This window comes from Heteronotia binoei, chromosome 2, assembly GCF_032191835.1.
Source record: "Heteronotia binoei isolate CCM8104 ecotype False Entrance Well chromosome 2, APGP_CSIRO_Hbin_v1, whole genome shotgun sequence".
Lineage (NCBI taxonomy): Eukaryota > Metazoa > Chordata > Lepidosauria > Squamata > Gekkonidae > Heteronotia > Heteronotia binoei.
The window spans coordinates 175,664,131-175,685,112 of NC_083224.1; the positions used below are offsets into that span (position 1 = coordinate 175,664,131).

The 20,982-nt window shown below is 45.2% G+C and overlaps 1 protein-coding gene across 1 annotated transcript in view; it reads left to right on the forward strand.

Annotated features, from left to right (window-relative positions):
• LOC132567693 (protein FAM163A-like) overlaps nt 1–20,982 on the forward strand; it is a 111,667-nt gene that overhangs the window by 63,352 nt on the left and 27,333 nt on the right. The window lies entirely within an intron of this gene.

The following is a 20,982-nucleotide window of genomic DNA, read 5'->3' on the forward strand; positions in this document are numbered from 1 at the left end:
CACAGCTCTCTTCGGGAGATGCAAGTCTGACAAATAGAGCTGTGTTTCTTGAAAGTTTATGCTACCATAAAATCTGTTAGTCTTAAAGGTGCTACTAGACTCCTTACTTCGTTGGAGAGTGGCGCTGCTGATGCAAAGTGTTCGAACGAGCACACAGATTTGGAATACTGGCCCAGAAGAATCTTAACAGGCAATCCTAAAGAGATTGTGGCCCATTCACACATCCAGTGTCAGCACACCATAAGATGGGGGAGCTGCTGAGGCCCAGGTCTTGGCTCTTGTAGAGCCAGTTTGGTGTAGTGGTTAAGTTCGTGAACTCTTATCTGGGAGAACCGGGTTTGATTTCTCACTCCTCCACTTGCACCTGCTGGAATACCCTTGGGTCAGCCATAGCTTTCACAGGGCTTGTCCTTGAAAGGGCAGCTGCTGTAAGAGCTTTCTCAGCCCCACCCACCTCGCAGAGTGTCTGTTGTTGTGGTGGTGGTGGGGAGGTAAAGGAGATTGTGACCGCTCTGAGATTCAGAGTATAGGGCATAATATAAATCCAGTCTCCTTCTTCTCCTCCTCTTCTTCTTTCTCCTCCTTTCCTCTTCTTCCTCCTCTTCTTCCTCCTCCTCCTCTTCTTCCTCTTTTCCCTCTTCCTCCACTTTTTCCACTTCCACTTCCTCTTTCTTCTTCTCTTCTTCCTCTTACCATTGCTGTCACTCCCCACTGCCCACTTGCTTGCTTATGAGACCTCCCATCATCCACAGTTTTGGCTGCACACTCTACCCAAGACTGCTGCGAGATGGATGGCAGCGATGCACCCAGCTGCACCCAGTGCCCAGCACAGTTAGAGAAAGATGTGCAAGCATTTGTAGGGCTGGAAAATGAGCAAGTGGGTGGGCAGGGAGATGTGTGAGTGGGGGGCATGGTGTCAGGAAGAAGAGGGGAGGGGGGTCCCCAGGCCCTTTCTCTCTGAGCCCACAAAAACCTGGAACTGGCCCTGTCCCCTCTTCATCATTGCAGCATCTTCTATACGGCTTGCATATCTAAATTAACCGCAGATGTCGCCGTCATAGTCGTTTCAAACACAAAACTTCGCTACACAAGTCCGCTCATGCATTCTGATGCGAATATCAGGCACTAACGAAGCAGCGTGCACGCTTGTCCTGCCGCTCCCGCGTGCCCCCCCCCGCCCAATTTCGTCCAAACCATGCTGCATATTATAGAGCTGATGAATATCACCTGGCAGCAGATGTGCTGAAATAAAGCACACACTGTCTTTAAGTCACCCGGATCAAGCAGGGTTTAGACCATTTCTGACTGCACATTAATGCCGCTTGTTTTGAAAAGGTAGCCCCCGCCCTCGTGCTGTTTTTCCAATTAGGCCTTTTAGAAGATTCTGGTAAGACAGAAGCCAGCCTAATTCGACAGACAGACATTTCATTGAATTAAGTGAGCATGAAGAGAGAGTGAAGCTGGAGCTGGCAAGGGAGTCCTGAGGCAGAATGGACCAGTGGAAGAATGGGGTAGAGGCAGGCTCAGATGATGTCAGCTGTCTTGTTTATTTAATATTCCTGATTACTGCCAATTTGCAATAAAAAGAGGTTACTGAAGAAGAAAACAGCCAGTCTTGTTGCCAGCTGTCTTCTTATTTAAGTCCTCTGGGGGGTTTTGTTTAAGAGTTAGAGGAGAATGAAAGATGGAGACACTTCAGTTCTCATAATGGTCCTCTCTTGGTAGCGAGGTTCCATCAACCGGTACTCTGCAGAATGTAGGTTCCAAGGGCCAGGAAAACGAAAAGATGAACAGCATGAATAGCTTTTGTGTGTCAGACTCAGAGGGCAAGGAGACCATAGTAGAGTTTGTCACCCTAAGTACAGTTTGTCACCCTAAGCAAGGAATATATTTCCCCTTCAGTTTGGTGTAGTGGTTAAGCGTGTGGACTCTTATCTGGGAGAACCGGGTTTGATTCCCCACTCCTCCACTTGCAGATGCTGGAATAGCCTTGGGTCAGCCAAAGCTCTTGCAGAGCTGTCCTTGAAAGGGCAGCTTCTGAGAGAACTCTCTCAGCCTCACCTACCTCACAGGGTGTCTGTTGTGGGGGAAGGAGATAAAGGAGATGTAAGCTGCTCGGAGACTGATTCAGAGAGAAGGGCGGGGTATAAATCTGCAGTCATCATCTTCTCCTGGAGTTGTTCCTTCGCTTCCTGTTAAGGAAGCTGCTGATACACCAGCCATGAGTAGCATAGTAGGTGACTGATATCCTTTTTTGGGTCAATGCCACTTCTGCCTGGGTCCAAGCCAGACGCTGATTCAGGTGACAGTGGTGTGGGTGTAGAAGAGGGATGCCAAACATCAGTCACGGTTGGTCTTAAAGCTGCAACTTGACTCCTGCTTTGTTCAACTCAGGAAATATTTGGGGACTTTGGAGGTGGAGCCAGGAACATGGTTGTGAGTTCCCTCTAAGCTTTGAAATTTTGTGAGCAAAAATTCTACTTTGTGAGCTACTGGTGTTAAGTTGTGAGTGAGCGATTTGGCTACTACATAAATTAGTTTGCTCTGGGGCCATCCTTCCTGAGCTAAGACACAGATGTGTGACCTGGAGGCTAAAAAACTGTGAGATAGCTCACATTAACTCAGCTTAGAGGAAACAGTGGTTGTGACAAGCTTGATTGAACTAAGGGAGTTCTGACCATCACGTTTAAAGGGACTGTGTTCCTTTTAAATGCCTTCTTTCCACTGGAAATAATGGAGGATAGAGGCACCTAATTTTGGGGCTCACAGAATTGGATCCCCTAGTCCAATCTTTTTGAAATGTGGGGCTTTATTTGAGGACAGGCACCTGCAGCTATGATGAAAATCTGGTGCCTCTACCTCAAAAGCAGTATTCCCCCCCCCAAACTCCAGATACCCACAGATTGATTCTCTATCATACCCTAAGGGGATTGGTCTCCATAGGATATAATGGAGGGCTCAGCAGACATCCCCCCTGCTTTCTGATAATCCTGAAGCACGGGGAGGGTCTCCAAAGCAGGGGATCCTCTGCTCCCAACTGCGGATCGGCAACTCTAATCATCAGCACCTTCTGGGCTCTTCCACTTTCTGATATTCTTCACTTGTGCGTTCCTGTTGCTTCAGAGGAGCGGTTGTCTTTTTGGGACATGTTTTGCTCCCTCTAGTGGTTGATTTTATATTACATCATGTACGTCTGGTTTAGCTCCCTGCAGATTTAAACTGCAGGTTTTTATGCTGGACATACAATGATGTAATATTGATTCAACCACTAGAGGGAGCAAAACACATGCAGAAAGAATGCAATAAGGACACACAAGCCACAATAATGAGAAATGCTCCGAATAAATCCTTGCAAAGAGTCACTTCAGTAGTATGGCCAGCATAGTATCAAAAAGAGCCGCCTATCTGATTTTGCCATGTGGAGGTATGTTCAGTTAGAGTTGTTTTCTGTTAATCAAGGGATTGAAACCTGAGAACTGACTGTGGATGAGCAGAAGGCACATTGCGTGACCAGGAATCTATATACATTTCCCCCCAAAAGTTCAAGTTGCTTTACAGTATTTGGGTGACAAATTCCTGTGATCGTCTTGCAATGAAAACTTAATCACTGTTCAAACCTAGATGTTAATTTTATTTAGTGAACCTCAGTAAATTACAACCTATCATTGCTGCTGTGAATGGCCACTGTGCTTATTTTGCTTTATCTTTGCATAGAAATGTTTTGCATTTCACTGCTTCTTGATCCCAATGGTTACAGCTATTTTCTCTATCCCTACATAGACCCATCTGCCACACAATTCTTTTAATTGATGAAGTGAGCTCTGGAAGTGTAGACTGCAGTAAGTCTATTAGCTTTTAAGGTGACATGACAAGACTTCCTTATGGTTTGGTTAAATCTCTATACATGACCCAGCAGGAAATTCCTTTGTGGTAAGCACCACAGAAATGATAAACTGAACAAAAGCTAATCTGTTTTTATGCAAAACTTTAGTGTAGATTGGATCTTGGGTTGCCAACTCTAGGTTCAGAAATACCTGGAGATTTGAGGGTGGAGCTTGGGAGGGTGGGGTTTAGGGAGGCAGGGTATGATGCCATAGCAGTCCACCTTCCAAAGCAGCCATTTTCTCCAGGAGAAGTGGAATAAATGTTTTAAATAAATAAAATGTGATTTGTGTAGTCTGGAGCAGTTGTAATTCTAGAAGATCGCCAGCCTCCACCTGCAGGCTGGTAACCCTAATTGGATCCTCAGTGTGAAGTATTTTCTAAGAAAAATGGAAATAAAATAAAAATATTCTATATCTGTGTATTCAGAGATCCAACAAATCTATGATGTTGAATAATCAAAAATCAAAATTCTGAGTTTTTCTCTTGATTTTTCAAATATATATAGGAGGGAAAGGGAATTTCTAGGACAGCATAGAACCTCATTGTATAGGGTTATGTCTGCAGCTTGTCTCCAAGAAGATTACTGGGCGGAGGTATGGGTGCAAGGAACAGAGGGAAGTCTATTGAGTGTGGATGCATTTGTTCATATGTCCAGGGCTGATATGCCCATGAAACATAGTGGCATTTATTCCAACCAGGGCTTTTTTTGAGCAGGAATGCACAGGAACACAGTTCTGGCTGGTTTAGAGCCAGGGGTTTGGCCTAATATGCAAAGGAGTTCCTGCTGGGCTTTTTCTACAAAAAAAGGGCCAGATTACAACTACCAAGACTGCAGATTGGGGGGTTAATAAGCAACTATTTGCAGTTGTTTCTGCTGGGCACTGGAATTACGGAAGGGTTGCCAGTCCCCAGGTGGGGGCAGAAGATCCCTCGGGTTGGAGGCCCTCCTCCCGCTTCAGGGTCATCTGAAAGTGTGTGTGTGTGGGGGGAATGTCTGCTGGGCACTTCATTATTCCCTATGAAGACCGATTCCCAGATAGGGTATAATGAAAAATTGATCTGTGGGTATCTGGGGCTTGGGGGCTGGGCTGCTTTTTGAGGTAGAGGCACCAAATTTTCAGCACAGTATCCAGTGCCTCTTCTCAAAACACCCTCCAGGTTTCAAAAAGATTGGACCAGGGGGTCCAATTCTATGAGCCCCAGAAGAAGGTGCCCCTATCCTTCATTATTTCCAAATGGAGGGAAGGCATTTAAAAGGTGTGTGGTCCCTTTAAATGTGATGGCCATAACTCCCTTTGGAGTTCAGTTATGCTTATCACAACCTCACTACTGGCTCCACCCCCAAAGTCCCCAGATAGTTCATTAATTGGACTTGGCAACCCTAAATTATGGGTGCCTGCCTATGCATTCTGAGAAGTGAAAGATATGTGACGCTGAGTCTGTCTCTTTTGGACCCTTTCTAAATCCTTCCTCAATGCAAACCGCCTTTAAATGTAGTCCCAGCTTAATCTCAGTTGCAAAAGAGTCCAAGAATTAGTATTGTCTCATGCTCACCTGTTTGTTCTCCCCCCCCCCCCTGCAGTCTCTCCCCACTCCATTCTCTTATCACCATCAGACTTCTGTAACTTCTTTACATCTCTCTCTCTCTTTCTTTTCCTTTTCTATGCTGTAAAATGACAGCTACACTGATGGTGATATTTAAGTAGGAAGGGGAGGGACTCAAGAAAGGTTAAATCCTGGGCTTTTGCTTCTTGCTCCTCCCAGACTGCCTTGTGTATGTCTTGTTCCTGTAGGCCTTTTTCTGTGTATGAATGCTAACAAAGATGACAACATGATTCATGAGCCATCCGAGAGAGTGCTGCCTGGGGCCACTGTTTTGTCCTGAGTCAATTTATCATCGCTTATCTGCAACCAGTAGTGTATCAGCCTGTATCACACAACAGACTCTGGTTTTCTACCAAGGGCCCACTCAATGGCAAGTTACAGACTTAAAGAATCTACAGTCTTGTTGAGCCTACAGGCAGTTTTGGGATTTTGAGACAAGGGGTAGTGCCCACTGCCACAAAAAGGCTGGCCACGGGGAGCAGAATTGTCTCCCCAAAATCATGGGAAAGAGAAGCTTTCCTCCCTGTTAACAAGCCAGAAATATGCAGAAATTTGTGTCTTTAGTTAAGCAGCACGTTTATGGCTGTGCTGTATCTTCCCAAAATGAGTTTTAGTGCTTTGCTGGGTAGTCAGCTGGTACGGAGCGACCTGAAGTTTGCTCTTATTTTCTGTTCCATTCAAGACCTCTTGGACTGTAAGATTCAAGAAGCAAATGAATATCAGGAAATATACTGGTGAACGCCATGCCGTCCACCAACACCACTGCTGGGATTTTGGATGAACATCACCAGGCAATGTCAGTGATGTAATGACGTCACTTCCGGGTGATGCCATCATGTCGCCTTTCAGGCCAGTTTGAGGGCAGCCTGCACCTTGCAAAAGTGGGGGTTCTTCCACCCATGTGGGAGCTAGGCAACCCTATTTCCTGGTAGGACTGGAACCACTGCAAAATGGTACCTCCGGGTGGTCCAAAAGGATATCAACATCAATGATATCAAAAACTGCTGCTTCTCCTGTTCATCTCCTGCATAAATCATCTACCAGGGCAACCAAGGCTGTTTCAATCTGATTTATGATCTTAACTTCTAAAGGGCTGTGCAGTAAGGATCTAGGACTTCCATCACTGCCACTGTCAGACGACTCTGTGATTATGAAGGTAGTATACATTAGAACACTCCTGTTTGCCCAGCATTTGGAAATAGGAGACCATGTAGGGTTGCAAGGTCCCCCTCTGGTCACTGATGGGGGATAGGGGGTTAGGGTTGCCAGATCCAGGTTGGGAAACTCGTGGAGATCTGGAGGTGGAGCCTGGGGAGGCCAGGGACCTCAGTGGGGTACAATGCCACAGAGCCCATCTTTCAAAGCAGCCATTTTATCCAGGGGGAGTGAGCTCTGTAGTTTGGAGAATTCCAGGGAATTCTAGAGATGTCAGTCCCTAGGTGGGCAGGATACCCTGATTTTGAGGGCTCCTGCCCCCGACAGCCAGTGGGGGGAAGCCCAGCCCTCAAGAGCGACCACTGGCGATTATCCTTCTCCTTCTGTGAGATTTAAAGGGCACTCCAACTGATCAGGGCCCTTTAAATCTTGCAGGAGACTGGGAGAGGGACGGCCCCTGGCTGCGCACCTGAACTCCAAATGGCAAGTTCGTAGCTGGAGTTCATGCATGTGTAGCCCCCCACTTCTTGCAAACTGCATTTAAAGGATCTCTTTAAAATTTAAATTTAAAGTTTAAAGGTTGTTTGCAAGAAGTGAGGGTGGGGCACCTGAATTCCAGCGGGGAATTCACCACTTAGAGTTTGGATGTGCGGGACACCAGTCCCCAATGTAATGACATCACTTCTGTGTGACATCATCAGGTTGAGGACATCCCCTCCCCCTCAGGGAATGCCTTCCAAAGTTCCCCACTCAGGCAGGACCTGACAGCCCTAGGGGATCCCCAGGTCCCACCTGGAGGCTGGTATCCCTAAAATATGTTTTAATCTTGCTTTTTCCTTGACTTGCTGAGGTTTTCATAGCATGCTTCTATGGCCTGTTTTAGGGTTGCCAATTCTGGCTTGTTAAATTCCTGGGGATTTGGGGGGTGCTGCCTGTGGGAGCACAGAGTGTGAGAATGGAGCTCGGCAGGGGCTTGATGCCATAGAGTTTGCTTCCAGAGCTGCCATTTCCTCAAGGGGAGACTGGGGATCAGTTGCAGTTCTGGGAGAATTCCAACCTCCACCTTGAGGCTGATAACCTTGGTTCCTGTGTTCATTTGATGCTGTTTTAATCAGTCAGTTGCTTGTTTTAATGTTTAAAGTGGATGTTTTTTACTGAAGGAGGAAAGTTTTTATTGAACAGTTTTAGAACATCTATGTAATGCTTTCAACTGGTATTTTTTGCTGCTTTTAATAGCCATCTTGAACAGTTTCTAGAGAGGTGGGGTGCAAAGAATCCAACTGCTGATATTTGACCTAATGAGGGATTTGCACTTCAATTGGCTAATTTTTAGACCTCCTTGGTAGTTTTAGTGTACTAACAGCACCAGGGCTTTTTTTTGTAGAAAAAGCAGCGCTTTTTTGTAGCAGGAACTCCTTTGCCCGCCTTTGGCGGGGGAGGGCGGGATATAAAAATAAAGTTATTATTATTATTATTTGCATATTAGGCCACACCCCTCTTATGTAGCCAATCCTCCAAGAGCTTACAGGGCTCTTCTTACAGGGCCTACTGTAAGCTCTTAGAGGACTGGCTACATCAGGGGGTGTAGCCTAATATGCAAAGGAGTTGCCGCTACCAAAAAAGCCCTGAGAAAAAAAGCCCAGCAGGAACTCCTTTGCATATTAGACGACACCCCCTGGCATCACAATGGTTTCACAATGGGCTTTTCTGTAGGGGGGGGGAAATCCAGCAGGAACTCATTTGCATATTAGGCCACACACCCTGACCGCCATTTTTCACACAGGGCTTTTTTTGTAGAAAAAGCCCAGCAGGAACGCCTTTGTATATTAGGCCACACCCCCTGATGCCAAGCCAGCCAGATCTTCATTCCTGTGTGTTCCTGCTAAAAAAAGAGAAAAAGTCCTGGACAGTGCCATCCTGAGCAGAGTTAAGCCCTTGTAAGTCCTGCGAAATCAGTGCTCTTAGGAGGTGGCATCTCTTCTAGGCTTGTACCGTAGAAGAGTAGGATCTGAGCCAACCCCCCCCCCCCCCCCAAGCAATTGTAAATTGTGCTGTGGAGGCCACAGCAGTTGGCAAAACCTGCATTGATTTGTATGCGATGCACATTCTGGCATGGACGTCATTGAAGGAGAACAAATATAGAACATCATGATGTTATTAATTTACAGAGTCCTTTTTCAGACCGTAACTTCACATCAGAGCGCAGCATCAATTAAACAAATGTATCTCTGCCCCAACTGGCCCCCATGGACTTCAGAGCTATTTCTATCCTCCACCCAGGTTTGTCTGTTCTGTCTCTTTTTTAAAAAAATAACATCCTTATGGGCTATTGTTTTAATTAATTCTCAGACTCTAAGGGAAGAAACAAAACTTTGCATCGTGCAATTAACAGTCAGACTGATGGCCCTCCATAAATCAAGGGAAAGTATTCATTCTCACCTAGTCATCACCATCCCAAAGTTTCCTGGGGCTGGTAAGTGACAACATGAGAATAGCCCTGCTGAGTTAACTGAAGGTCCATCCAGTCCACCATTCATCTCAGGGAGAAAGCAGTCAACATGGAGGGAAGGGGGGTGTTAAAAGAGAAAAATGACACACCCATTGGAGGCAATAGCAGGGTGGCGTTTCTCAGTAGCACCTTCAGTAGCAGCAATAAGTTCAACAACACATATGGATACACATAACTGCATGCTCATGAAGTGTAGAATCTAGTTAAGGCCCTGAGTGTCACTCCTTCTGGATTTCCTGTGAAGGATCCTTGTCTTCTTTCCCCTTGTTTGCAGAATATATTTGTTGCCATCTTGCAAGGCTTTTTTTTTTTTGTATCAGGAACTCTTTTGCATTTTAGGCCACACACCCCTGATGTCCTCAATCCTCCAAGAGCTTACCAGGGCTCTTCTTACAGGGCCTACTGTAAGCTCTTGGAGGATTGGCTACATCAGGGGTGTGTGGCCTAATATGCAAAGGAGTTTCTGCTACAAAAATAGCCTTGGCTATCTGTATTGGAATCTAGCTCTTTGTTTCATCAGGAGACAGAGAAAAATATCCTAGAAGAATGTACTGGGGTGGATAGGGAAAAATACAAATGAGGCTTAAAAAGGGAGATGAAACTGAAGGAAGGTGGGGAACAGTTTGCTTCACTTCCTTTCGCTGAGATTTAACTGCTTCCTTAGAGACTCTATAAAGAAAACTCTGAGACCTGATAGTCCTAATCAGTGTTCTCTCTAAACTGAGTTAGCCTGAGCTAGCTCACAGATTTTTAGCCTCTAGCTCACACATTTTTGTCTTAGCTCAGGAAGGATAACTCCAGAGCACACTAATTTATGTAGTAGCTCACAATTTTAATGCCAGTAGCTCATGAAGAAGAATTTTTGCTCACAAGACTCTGCAGCTTAGAGGGAACATTGGTCCTAATTCACACATGGTAAAGGTCAGGGCCAAAAGGACTGTCTAGCTCTCTTGGTGATTTGCATTTGGCCTAGGTCTCCCATTTTTCCAGGCCTGGCCAGGGGATTTCCAGCACCACCCTTGCTCCAGTTTTCTTCCCCCAAGGAACTGAAGAACAGGAGTGGGGAGAAAGCCATCTACAGAATGACATTCTAAGAATTTCCTCCAGTCTCTATGGAAAAGACCATAGAGACTAGGGGAGGCTACCTAGAGAACATCAACTAGAACATCATTCCCAAACTTCACACTCCCTATGCACTTCCCACCAAATATCCTAGCATTTATCAAGGCAGTGTTGGAAATGCTAGTTTATATCAACCAGTGGAGCCTTTTGAAAAATGCTGGTGTTTGGGGAGCAAACCAGTCAGAAGTCTCTGAAGTATGACATAAAGGGGCTTCTTGTGAACAGAATATAATCACTGATATCTAGTCACCCTCTTTATATTATTAAATAGGCAGCAAACAGTCCAGTCATGCGTCATGAGAATTATATCCCTGCAGCATTTTCTGTCCTCAGAGTAGGTACAGCGTAACAAATTATATATACAGTGTGCATTATATATTTCTACCTAGCCATCATATTATAATTCTGTATTTCTACTTAGCCATTATCCAGCTGTCTCCAAAAGCCCTCTTATGTGGAACACAAATTTCAATAATTGGAAGTTAGGTTGCTTATGCTTGGTTTGGAGATGCATTTCTTCCTTATTCAGCTGGAATAGGAATAAACCTTACAGTTTAGGAATGGGTCACATTTTTCTCAACCTGTTGCTGCTTGCACTTTTCATTCATTGCCCAACCATCAGCTATTACTATGTGAGATGGAGAAAGGGAGGCAGAAACACTAAATCGCCTTATGCCTGGAAATTTTGTCTGCTTCTGGGCTATGTTCCCTCTAAGTTGCAGAGTCCTGTGAGCAAAAATTCTGCTTTGTGAACTACTGGCATTAAAGTTGTGAGCTACTGCATAAATTATTGTGCTTTGGGGCCATTTTTCCTGAGCTAAGACAAAAATGTGTGAGCTGGAGGCTAAAAGTCTGTGAGCTAGCTCACGCTAACTCAGCTTAGAGGGAACATCCTGGGATACAAAGTGGGTCCAGTACAGGGGTGGACAAATTTGCTTAATGTAAGAACCACATAGAATAAACGCCGGGAGTTTGAGAGCCACAAGACATGAACATCAGATGTTTGAGAGCCACAAGATGGAAAGAAGCAAGGAAGGCGAATAGATAGGGGGAGGGAGAGGTGGAAAGAAAGCGACTTTAAATGCATTGTCTAAGCCACCAGGTAGCTTGGCTTGGAGAAATGATTTAAAGAGACACATGCCTTCTCCAAGCTGGCCAATGAGGCAGTGGGGGCCATATAGTATGTGTGAGAGAGCCACATGTGGCTCCTGAGCCACAGTTTGACCACCCCTGGTCTAGTCCATGCTAGAAAGCCACCAAGTTCTTCATCCTCCATAACAGTAGCACATCTGTCCAGAAACGCAGTTCAGTGGCATTTGGAGAAAGAAAAGGACAGTCATACTCTGAGTATGCTGTCAATAGAGAACAGTGTTCTTAAGGCAAAGGAGCAGTCGCTTAGTGGTAGAGCATCTGACTTGCATTCAGAAGGCCCCAGGTTCAGTCTATGGCACCTCTATTTAAAAGAATCAGGTGAGGTGGAAGACCTTGGTGTAGGACCTTGACAAGCCGCTGCCCATCAGATTAGACAGTACTGACCTTGCTGGCCATAGATCTGATGTAGTGTAAGACAACTTCATCTGTTCAAATACATGAAACAGCGCACAATAAGCGTACTATATAGTTTATTGTGTAGTATTTAATAATGATCAGGATTGACTCCAGTAGCATCTTAGAGCAACACATTTTCCAGGATTGGGGTTGCCAACCCCCAGGGAGGAGCAGGGGATCCCCTGATTTTGCAGGCTCCTACTCTCCCCCAGCAGCCACGACCCAGTGCGATGCCTGCAACATGATGATGTCACATGGAAGGATGTGGTATTTTGGGAAAAATTCTATGGTAACTATACAGTCTTGCCCCCATATCCTAGAGCATTGCCGTGTGAAACCTCTGGCATGATGATGTCACTTTTGTGTGATGCCATCACTTTGGGGATGTCACCTTGCCCCCTCCCCCACTCCTGGAAAGCTCCCTCCCATCCTCCACTGGTGAGAGCATAGGCAACCCTATCCGGACCTCCAGAGCGGAAGAACCCCTGCCCCTCCCAGGACCTTGGCAGCCCTACAACTGAACATTCAGATTGTTTTTCACTAAACTAAAGACTTTGTGCTTCATTTAAATTATGTATTATGGAATTATTTGCAGGTTTGTTTAGTTTCATCAGAGCAGTGTTCGACAAAAGGGGTACAAAGGAGACTAGTCTATATTAGTGATATATTGATGATATTTAACTAACTCAGTACAGGCAAAAGAGGTATTGGAGGGGAATGTGCATTTTCTGAATGAAAATATGCATATGAATGGTTTCCCACATTGCTATCATTACTGAATGTTTTGTGCCAATTAAAACCCGCATTTTGAGTTCACATTCCCTATATTGAGTTGGATCATGTAATCTACAAGTGGAACACATCTTATCTCCACATTCTTCTCTGCCTAGCTGTCCTGTCTGAGCCAGGAAACCTTTATTTCAGGGGATGCAGGGACCATGTGGACTGGTACCATGTTGGTCTGAAGGGGAAAGGGAGTGAAGTTGCCCCCTCCTCCCTCTTCCATCAGCAGAGTTGATATAATCAATCCCGTTCTTCCCTATGAAGAAAGGTTAAAGTGCTTGTGGCTCTTTAGCTTGGAGAAATGTCGACTGAGGGGTGACATGATGTAGGTTTACAAGATTATGCATGGGATGGAGAAGGCAGAGAAATAAGTACTTTTCTCCCTTTCTTACAATACGAGAACTTGTGGGGACTCAATTAAATTGCTGAGCAGTCAGATCAGAACAGATAAAAGGAAATACTTCTTCACCCAAAGGGTGATTAATACATGGAATTCACTGCCACAGGAGATGGCGGCGGCTGCAAGCATAGACAGCTTCAAGAAGGGACTGGATAAACATATGGAGCAGAGGTCCATCAGTGGCTATTAGCCACAATGTATTGTTGGAACTCTCTGTCTGGGGCAGTGATGCTCTGTATTCTTGGTGTATGGGTGGGGGGGCACAGTGGGATGGCTTCTAGTGTCTGGCCCCACTGATGGACCTCCTGAGGGCACCTGTTTTTTCTGGCCACTGTGTGACACAGAGTGTTGGACTGGATGGGCCATTGGCTTGATCCAACATGGCTTCTCTTATGTTCTTATGAGCTGCACTGGAATGAACTTTACAAGGCTAGAAAAGGACTGCTGATGGAAGAGGAATTTGGGAATCATTTGTGACCATCAGTGCCTTCTTGCTCTTTTATTATTAGTTCCGTGACCTGGTTTTTGATTTATGTCTTAATTCTCTGCTCTGTGTTTATGGTCCAAAATGCTATTTTGCAATCAGCTGTTGGTTTAACAGGGAACTGACAGTGCAATCCTAAACAGACTCACACTTTTCTAAGTTCATTGAAGTCAGTGGGCTTAGAGGGACATCACTCTGCTTTGGATTGCTCTCCAGGCTGCCTGCTGTATTAATTGTTCTTTTATACTGGGGTTTTATCGGCATACATGTTGCAGTTGCCTTGCTTTGAAGCAGAGCGTGTGCCAATCAGAAAGTCTTTTAAACCAATAAATAATGCAGTGACTTTTGTTTATAAGTAAATGTGCGTGGGATTGGGTCGGCAGTCCATTTTTGAAAAACTCTGCAAGTACTAAACTCGCAATGTCTTTTGGAAAGAAAGCCAGAGAGATTGATGGTATACATTTAAGGGCTGAGGGTGCGTGAAATGCGAAATGAGTGCTTGTTGATAGAATCAGTGGAAGGCTTTTAGTTCAGCTACATATAACCACAGAAGGGTAAGAGGACATGGGGATGTGAAGCGAAATAACACTATGCCAAAGGGACTATTGGAACCGCAATCAATCACTTCTTTCTCTCAATTTGCATGCCATTGTCAATCCAGATTGCCGGGTCATTTGGAGAAGGATGAACTCTTCTGGTCCAGGATGACATCTTTTTTGACATGCCGCTGTCGGTGTGGCTTTTATTAATGTGCCAGCCAAATGCCCTTGGTTATATGACTGGCAGGTGACCTCTGGATGGTGCTCCCTGTGTAGAATTGCATTTAGGGTTGCCATCCTTCCGAGGTTGGTAAAATGAGTCGCCAACTTGCTGGGGGGAAAGTGTAATGACTGGGGAAGGCAATGGCAAACCACCCCGTAAAAAAGGTCTGCCGTGAAAACGTTGTGAAAGCAGCATCACCTCAGAGGCAGAAACAACTGGTACTTGCACAGGGGAACTCTGGATTGGCTTATCTGGAGATTTTGTGGGGTTGCAGCCTGAGGAAGGTGGTAGGGCTTGTGGAGGAGAGAGTTTTCAATGGAGTATTATGCCATAAAGTCCATCTTTGAGTTGCCCCAAAAGACCGGCACAACCGCGTTTAACTTTAAAAGGGGTAAATTCTCTGAGATGAGGAGGCATGTGAAGAGGAAACTGAAAGGAAAGGTAAATACAGTCAAAACCCTTGGGGAAGCTTGGAGACTATTTAAAACTACAATCCTAGAAGCTCAGATAAAATATATACCACAAGTTAGGAAAGGCACAAACAGGTATAAGAAAAGGCCTGCATGGTTAACAAACAAAGTAATGGAAGCTGTAAAAGGAAAGAAGGACTCCTTTAAGTGGTGGAAAGCTCGTCCAAGTGAGATTAATAAAAGGGAACACAGGCTGTGGCAAATCAAATGCAAGACTGTGATCAGGCAGGCAAAAAGGGACTATGAGGAGCATATTGCCAAAAACATAAAGACCAACAATAAAAATTTCTTCAAATATATTAGAAGCAGGAAACCAGCCAGGGAGGCAGTGGGGCCCTTGGATGACCAAGGGGTAAAAGGATTACTGAAGGAGGATAGGGAAATGGCTGAGAAGCTGAAAGCATTTTTTGCCTCCGTCTTCACTGTGGAAGACGAGAAGTGTTTGCCTGCTCCAGAACCACTAATTTTGGAAAGGGTGTTGAAAGACCTCAGTCAGATTGAGGTGACAAGAGAGGAGGTCCTACAACTGATGACAAATTAAAAACTAATAAGTCACCAGGTCCGGATGGCATACATCCAAGAGTTCTGAAAGAACTCAAAGTTGAACTTGTGGATCTTCTGAAAAAAAAAATGTAATCTTTCATTGAAATCTGCCTCCGTTCCTGAGGACTGGAAGGTAGCAAATGTCACCCCCATCTTTAAAATGGGTTCCAGAGGAGATCTGGGAAATTACAGGCCAGTCAGTCTGACTTCAATACCGGGAAAGTTGGTAGAAACCATTATCAAGGACAGAATGAGTAGGCACATTGATGAACACGAGTTATTGAGGAAGACTCAGCAGGGGTTCTGTAAGGGAAGATCTTGCCTCACTAACCTGTTACATATGAAGCTGCTTTATACTGAATCAGACCCTTGGTCCATCAAAGTCAGTATTGTCTTCTCAGACTGGTAGTGGCTCTCCAGGGTCTCAAGCTGAGGTTTTTCACACCTATTTGCCTGGACCCTTTTGAGTTGGAGATGCTGGGGATTGAACCTGAGACCTTCTGCTTCCCAAGCAGATGCTCTACCACTGAGCCACCATCCCTCCCCAACATTTCTTTGAGGGGGTGAACAAACATGTGGACAAAGGGTACGCAATAGATGTTGTTTACCTTGACTTCCAGAAAGCTTTTGATAAAGTTCCTCATCAAAGGCTCCTTTGAAAGCTCGAGAGTTATGGAGCAAAAGGACAGGTCCTCTTGTGGATCAAAAACTGGCTAATTAATAGGAAGCAAAGAGTGAGTATAAATGGGCAGTCTTCGCAGTGGAGGACTGCGGTAAGCAGTGCCGCAGGGGTGCCGCAGGGCTCAGTACTGGGTCCCATGCTCTTTAACTTGTTCATAAATGATTTGGAGTTGAGAGTAAGCAGTGAAGTGGCCAAGTTTGCAGATGACACTAAATTGTTCAGGGTGGTGAGAACCAGAGAGGATTGTGAGGCTCTCCAAAGGGATCTGTTGAGGCTGGATGAGTGGGTGTCAACATGGCAGATGAGGTTCAATGTGGCCAAATGCAAAGTAATGCACATTGGGACCAAGACTCCCAGCTACAAATACAAGTTGATGGGTTGTGAACTGGCAGAGACTGACCAAGAGAGAGATCTTGGGATCGTGGTACATAACTCACTGAAAATGTCAAGACAGAGTGCGTTTGCTATTAAAAAGGCTAACGCCATGCTGGGAATTATTAGGAAGGGAATTGAAAACAAATCAGCTAGTATCATAATGCCCCTATATAAATCGATGGTGCGGTCTCATTTGGAGTACTGTGTACAATTCTGGTCACTGCACCTCAAAAAGGATATTATAGCATTGGAAAAAGTGCAGAAAAGGGCAACTAGAATGATTAAAGGGTTGGAACACTTTCCCTATGAAGAAAGGTTAAAACTCTTGGGGCTCTTTAGCTTGGAGAAATGTTGACTGCGGGGTGACATGATAGAGGTTTACAAGATAATGCATGGGATGGAGAAAGTAGAGAAAGAAGTACTTTTCTCCCTTTCTCACTATACAAGAACTCGTGGGCATTCGATGAAATTGCTGACCAGTCAGGTTAAAACGGACAAAAGGAAGTACTTCTTCACCCAAAGGGTGATTAACATGTGGAATTCACTGCCACAGGAGGTGGTGGCGGCTACAAGCATAGACAGCTTCAAAAGGGGGTTAGATAAAAATATGGAGCAGAGGTCCATCAGTGGTTATTAGCCACAGTGTGCGTGTGTATGTGTGTGTGTATGTATGTATATATATATATAAATTTTTTTTGGCAACTATGTGACACAGAGTGCTGTACTGGATGGGCCATTGACCTGATCCAACATGGCGTCTCTTATGTTCCAAAGCAGCCATTTCTTCCAGGTGAACTGTCACCTAGAGATCAGTTATAATCGGTGGTGGTGGTGGTGGTGGTGTTTGAACAGTTTGAAAGAGGGAAAATACCTCTTCCGGTCTTCGACGGGGCGCCGCTGAAAGCGGCGCACCAGATTAGGAGTCTGGGAGTTTTAGTGGAGTCTTCATTATCAATGGAGGCCCAGATTGCAGCCACTGCCAAGTCAGCATTTTTCCATCTAAGGCGGGCAAGGCAATTGGCTCCCTTCCTAGAGCGCCAAGATCTGGCAACGGTACTTCACGCAACGGTCACCTCGAGACTGGATTACTGCAATGCCCTCTACATGGGGCTGCCTCTGTACCGAACCCGGAAGCTGCAGCTGGTGCAGAATGCAGCGGCTAGACTGTTGCTGGGGCTTCCTAAATGGGAGCACATACAGCCTGGTCTGCGCGAGCTGCACTGGCTGCCAGTTATATACCGGGTTCATTACAAAGTGCTGGTCATTACCTTTAAAGCCCTATATGGTCGAGGACCTGTCTACCTTAGGGACCATCTCTCCCCATATGAACCCCAGAGAGCACTGAGGTCAGCCGGAAAAAAATAGTTGACTACTCCCGGACCGAGAGAGGTGAAGCTGCAATGTACCCGTAACCGGGCCTTCTCCTCTGTAGCCCCGAACCTATGGAACCAACTTCCAGAGGAAATGCGGGTCCTGCGGGATCTTGAACAATTCCGCAGGGCCTGCAAGACCTTCCTCTTCCGACTGGCTTTCGCTGACGAAGAAAGAAATTGCTAATGATAATCGCCATCATAAAAGAACAAATAGCAATAGCACTTTTACTAATTTAATTAATTAATTTTAAACTTAATCAGAATTTTAATGTCTAAATGTAATTTGTTTTCTTTGCCTTTTTTGTATAGTTGAAATTTAAATGATGCTGTTAGCCGCCCTGAGCCTGCTCCGGCGGGGAGGGCGGGATACAAATAAAATTATCTATCTATCTATCTATCTATCTATCTATCTATCTATCTATCTATCTATCTATCTATCTATCTATCTATCTATCTGTCTGTCTGTCTGTCTGTCTGTCTGTCTGTCTGTCTGTCTGTCTGTCTGTCTGTCTGTCTGTCTGTCTGTCTGTCTGTCTGTCTGTCTGTCTGTCTATCATCATCTATCTATCATCATCTATCTATCATCATCTATCTATCTATCTATCTATCTATCTATCTATCTATCTATCTATCTATCTATCTATCTATCTATCTATCTATCTATCTATCTATCTAACAGGAACACACAGGAACGCTGTTCCGGCTGGCTTGGTGTCAGGGGTGTGTGGCTTAATATGCAAATGAGTTCCTGCTGGGCATTTCCTACCAAAAAAGCCCTGGTTATAATAATGGGAGATCTCCAGCTACCACGGAGGTTATACAAAAAAGAGATTCACGGTACAAATATGCTAGCCAAAAGCCAAATGCTGTGAATATAAGTAATTAATGAACTATAATATATTATTTTTTAAAAAATCAGCAATCATTTTGTGGCTGTGCCCACCACACTGTATCAAAATTCAAAATGTGCCCACAGGGTTGTGGACCCCTGATGGAGACCATTTTGTTAGCTATGGTTAGTTAGGTTCTGTCAAACAAGGATTTGAAGCCGTAGCTTAAATGTTTTTTCACCCTTCTATCCTTGTCTCTGCTCAAAAGTACAGATGTGACAGAGATTGTGCTGCCTTTTATAGACCAGAACCCCCTGCCCTTTTCCTCAGATGAGCCAGGATGACCAGCATGACTCAGCTGAGAGAAAAATAAAGCTCACTAAAGGGCCAAAAACCAAGGCAGTAGGCAGGATTTTAAAAGCTGGGGGGATTTATAAAAAGCCAGGGAGCGCCCTTTCCCATACATTGTGAGGCTTTCCACTTCTCAGAAGCTTTCCGGAGTAGGGGCAAAAGTTGGAGGCTCTGAATGTGGCCATACTGAGGTACCCAACTCTAAAACTTTGGAGTCAAGAAGGAACTGCACCTTGGGTGCAAGCAGGAGGGTTTCCTTCCACCTCCCTCTCCTCCATCCAGGCACTTTGTAGCCAGCAGCAGAAGTCAGGGGCAGTGCCCACTCAGGCCCCCCCTGTGGCTACAGGCCTGCCACAAACAAGGGGGAGGGAGGCAATACAGAAAGTAGCTCCGCCATTTTGAAGGCAGAGTTTAGCTCTGCATCCCTGTCTATTACGGCTGCTGATGGAGCAAGCAGGTAGATGTTTTGTCGGCAGCCTCCCCGAAGCGCCTCCTTTGAACAAGATCAAAGGGGGCTTTTCTGTGATGCGCTTTAAAGAGAGAAAGCCAAGTTGTGTTCAGCAGGAGTGCAAAATCATGTGGATGGTCCCATTCAAACCAGGGGTTTCCACACGGGGAAAAATCCCTATACAGAAGCAGTTCAAACCAGTAGTTTCCAACAAACCAAGGTTTGAATGATTTACCTCTAAGCTGAATCCTGGTTTCGCAAAGTAGCCATCAATTAAAACAAACAAAACCTTGACGAGGTGTTCTGTCTAGCTCTGGCTGCCTGAGTAGTTTGCTGTTTGTTTGCTTTTGCATTTTTCTTTTTTATTCCATGACTATAATTCAATTGTTTACAGGTTGCCTAAGGGTAGACAGGTAGGCCCGGAGAAGGGAGAGAAATTTCAGAATCCAATTAAAATAAAGAAACATGCCCCCCCCCCACACACAACAGCATTGAAATAAACGAGCAGCGTGCAATGCTACGGCCCAATTAATTTCAGTGGGGCTATTGCGCAGGAGCTGTTCCCAGTGGATTACATCCATTATCTCTAATCAGAACACAGCAAGCCTGGATCCAGAATATTGACTGATGTCGCTTGGTAACAGGACTCAAGGGCAGGCGAAGCTGCCTGGCAAAGGGAAGTTATATAATTCTAAAGTGCTCATCTCGTTACCATTGTGTGCCGCTCAATGAGCAATGCAAGGGGCATTATCCAGTCTCTGTTGTTGCAAATATTCTTTGTCCCTCCACCCACACAATTCTCTCTTTTTTCACTTTTAAAGAAAGAACAGGCTGTGGTTTTTTGGGTAGAAGAAATCACTGTCCTTGTGGTCCAGCACTTGGCACAAAAGTTGTTTCAAAGCCACCCGCACAAACTTTCCTACACTGGCTGGCATTGCATCAGTGCAAAGTATTCTTCATAGGATTGCAAAATCCAATCCAAGAAATATCTGGGGACTTTGGGGGTGGAGCTAGGAGATTTTGGGGGGTGGAGCCAGGAGACATTGGGGTGGAGCTGGGAGCAAGGTTGTGACAAACATAATTGAACGTCAAAGGGAGTTCTGGCCATTACATTTAAAGGGATTGCACACCTTTTAAATGCCTTCCCTCCATTGGAAATAATGAAGGATAGGGGCACAATCTTTTGGGGCTCATAGAATTGGACCCCCTGGTCCAATCCTTTTGAAACTTGGAGGGTGTTTTGAGGAGAGGCACTGGATACTATGCTGAAAATTTGGAGCCTCTACCTCAAAATTCAGAGCCCCAGATATCCGTGGATCAATTCTGCATTATACCCTATGGGAATCAGTCTCCATAGGGAATAATGGAGTGCCCAGCAGACACTTCTCTCCCGCCACTCCATTTTCTGATGACCCTGAAGTCAGGGGAAGGCCTCCAAACCAGGGGATCCCCTGCCCCCAACTGGGGATTGGCAACCCTATATCCAACATAAGAAGATAAGAGCCCTGCTGGATCAGACCAGTGGTCCATCTAGTCCAGCATTCAACTCCTCATGATGTTGAAAGGTAAAAGAACAGACTGGCATGTATGTATGTGTGTGTCATTGTGTGTACACATGCAACATAGGGTACTGATCCCTCTGCTCAGAGCAGCCATC